A 3,688-nucleotide genomic window follows, 5' to 3' on the forward strand; every position below is an offset into this window, starting at 1 on the left:
GGCTATCCAATCAGGATAAAAAGCATCTCGAATAAACCGATTTGCTTTTAACCTCTCAACCTCCTCTTTTAGGGCTTTCTTTTTGTTGTCGTCCAGGAGCCTTCGTTTCTGTTGCTTTGGGGAGGGGGGGGGGGGGGGGGGGAGCTTTTATCAATATTGAGTGCATGGCTTCTAACATTCAGACTAATCCCTACCATATTTGAGTGCGACCATGCAAATACATCCTGGTTTTCTTTCAAAAAGCAAGTTAATTGCTATCTTGCACTTTTAGAAAGATTTTTTCCTATTTTTACCACCCTCGTGGTATCTTTCTCATTGAGCTCTACTTCTTCAAGCTCATCCAACGGTTCAAGGTCAGCCCTTTCTTCAACTCTAAGGTTGATCTATTCTTCTTTCTCGAAGATGGATCCGTCCATTTCCCGAATAACCACAAGCTTCTGTGCACTTGTTTGGCTTTTCCCTCTCGTGGAAATGCTATAGCATTCCCTTGCAGCGAGCTGGTCTCACTTCAGCGTCCTGATGCCACTATACGTCGGGAACTTGATGTCCAAATGCCTAACAGACGATACTTCCCTCAGCCCAATCAGGGCTGGTCTCCCAAGCAATTCGTTGTAGGCCGACGGGGCATCCACCACCACGAACCCCATCATCTTGGTTATCGAGATTGGATAGTCTCCCAAGGTTATGGGGAGTTCAATGGATTCCATACAAGCAATCCCTTCTCCGAAAAATTCGTACAACGTGGTTGCACAGGCTTTCAAATCTTGAAGCATGAGTCCCATCTTTTCTAGAGTGGCTTTATAAAGGATATTCACAGAGCTCCCGCTATCTATCAGGACTCTGCACACCCTCCTGTTCGCGAGCTGAAGTGTGATGACCAGGGGTCGTTATGAGGAAACTGGACATTTGACGCATCCTCATCTGTAAAAGTGATGGGTTGAGTTTCAACCCTCTGTTCCTTCGGAGCTCGTGGTTCAGGCTCGTAGGGAGAACCGTCTCTAGTCTTGAGCTCGTTTACATATCTTTTCTGGGCATTTCTGCCCGATCTGACGGGATGCGGTCCCCCGGAAATGGTTACCACATCCTCCCCATCTATCGAGGGAGGTCGATCATCTTCCCATGCTCGGGAGTTGTTGTTCTGTTGGGCAGGTTGCACAGACGATGCCCTCTGTCCTGTCGAGGCTTGATTAGGATTCTGGTTTCTCACATATTGTCTAAAATATCCTCTCGAGATCAAGCCTTCAATCTCGTCCTTCAGCTGTCGGCACTCATAAATGGTATGTCCGACATCTGTGTGGAATCTGCAAAATTTATTGGAGTCCCTCTTCGCCTTTTGATTTCGCATTGGGTTAGGTCGCCTAAACGGGTCCTGATTCTCATTGGCGAGGAAAATATTTTCCCGAGTCTCATTGAGCTCGTCATATACCATATAAATGGAGAAATACTTGTCTCCCTTCTTCTTTTTCCCCTCGTATGCCTCGGAGTTATTCCCTTAATTTTTCTTTCTTTTTAAAGAGTTATCCCTAGAGGGTCTTGATGTCAATGGGGCAGCCAAGGTCGAGGCTGGGTTAACATTTGTCGTTGTAGTTATGGAGTGAGAGGTCAGATTTAATGTTGACCTTGCCTCCTCTACATTGACAAATCTCTAGGCCCTCCTATTGAACTCAGTTAACGACCTTATAGGTTTTCTTTGCATATCCTCCCAAAGGGGACTCCCTGGTAATATACCAGCTCTTACAGCCATAAGGTGTTCATGGCACTTCTATATTAAACCTTGTGAGGTAACTTTTTAATGACTCTCCCTGCTGTTGTCTGACATTGGTTAAAGCCGAGGCTTCGGGCCTGATGCTTACCATGGCTTTAAACTGCTTCTTAAATTCCTTCGCTAATTGATCCCAAGATGAAATCGAATGTCTTCTAAATTTTTTAAACCATTTTTTCCTGGTCCTGTCAGAGTAGTTGGGAACAACATACACTGGAGTTCATAACCAACATTGATGGCTCGCATGATGGTATTGAATGTGCTCAGGTGGCTGTATGGGTCTGAGTTCCCATAATGGTGCTACGCGGGGTATCCTAAACCCTTGTGGAAATGGCGTGTTGGAGATATGTGGGGCAAAAGGCTCGAGCTCCTCATCAGAGTCTTCAGCCTTATCCATATTCCTTTCATCCTGAAGGAACCTGAATGCCCTTTCGAGCTGGTTAATTCTCTCCTGGACCAAGTCCACTGGAGGCTGAGCTTGTGCTTGGGGGAGCTGGTTATTTTTTATAAAAACCCTAGCTCCTTGTCCTGGTATAGGGTTATACTAATTCCCATATGTCAGTTTTTTTCGACTGTTCAAATGGTCGCACAAATCGTATTTGTAGGATTGGCTTGTCCCCAGCTATGGTTCAGGCGATCTCGAAGGTTAGGATGATTGCCCTGATTCCCAGTATTCTTGGGCTCGGTATTATATATGCTTACAGACCTAGTGTGGTTTGAGCTCCCACTTATGAAACTAACATTTCTCTCTGGCTGAGGGGCTCGGTGGTTACGAGGTGGATCTTCCACTTGCCTCCTTATTCTAGTCGTTTGTGATCTCGACACATGGCTTCTCGCCGGTTGGGCAAACTTCAAGCTCTCTTGCCTAGTTCGTAAGAGGAGCTAGTCATGGTGCCACTCGAACTGGTGAGGGTGTCTTATATGAGATGATGGTGGCCTCCCATTGTTGGGCCTGGAAGGTCCAGAATTGGACTGGACACGTTCTGGGATGTTCCTAACTGCTTCAGGGTTAGAACCTCGAGCTACTGGAGGAGCTCGGTTATTTCATGTTCTTGTAGACACTTCCACACTCGGATTATCAGTAGCATTAGTTCGAGTATTTCTCCTAGGGCGTTCATCTCTAGGGTTTGCCCTGGGCCCCTGCTGAGCCTGCTGGGCCCCTTGCTCAGCTCTCCGGGCAGCCATGCTCCCTCGGGGACGTCCTCTTGGCCTCCAAGGTGGTGCCTGGACCTCAGCGTCCTGTCTGGCCAATTATTGGCGCAGTCGGCGATTCTCCTGTTCAACAATAGGTATATACCTCTCTGGATTATAGTAGAGGTCCTCGTCAGGCCTGGGAGAAAGCGTTCCTTGGGAATCAGAGGATGCACTCCCTTCCTCTAAGTCATGGCCATTCATGGGTTGCTTCCCATGTCGGCGTGGGTAATCTTCAGTGCGAGGAGTTTGCTCCTCCAGTATTTGGGGCAATGGTCACCCACCAGTACTGAGATTGTCTGCGGCGGCCATTGGTAATTCAGGAGGTTTCTGATTAAACAATGTAACGACTTGCTTAATTCTCTCAATGAAAGCACCAAATTGTTTACATCATTTTTCGTCAACTTAAAACTAAAGAGCACTAAACAATGAATTAAGAAAATAAAGAAGAACAATCGAAATTTTACGTGGTTCAACAGTTAAAATCTGCATAGTCCACGAGTCAGTATTATTGACTGGTGATCTTCTCTTAGAGCTTTTACAAAGAAATTTAGCAGAGTGTTCTCAGTTCCAAATTGTGTGTATTTACAAATGAAATTCTCCAGCATATTTATAGACTGGTTAACAAAATATCTTCCCTTCATTTCGGGGAGTTACAATTCAAATTTGAAATAAATATATTAATTATATAATATCCCATGATATTTGGGATTTAATATCAGATATATAACAAGT

This window comes from Humulus lupulus, chromosome 2 (assembly GCF_963169125.1).
Source record: "Humulus lupulus chromosome 2, drHumLupu1.1, whole genome shotgun sequence".
Lineage (NCBI taxonomy): Eukaryota > Viridiplantae > Streptophyta > Magnoliopsida > Rosales > Cannabaceae > Humulus > Humulus lupulus.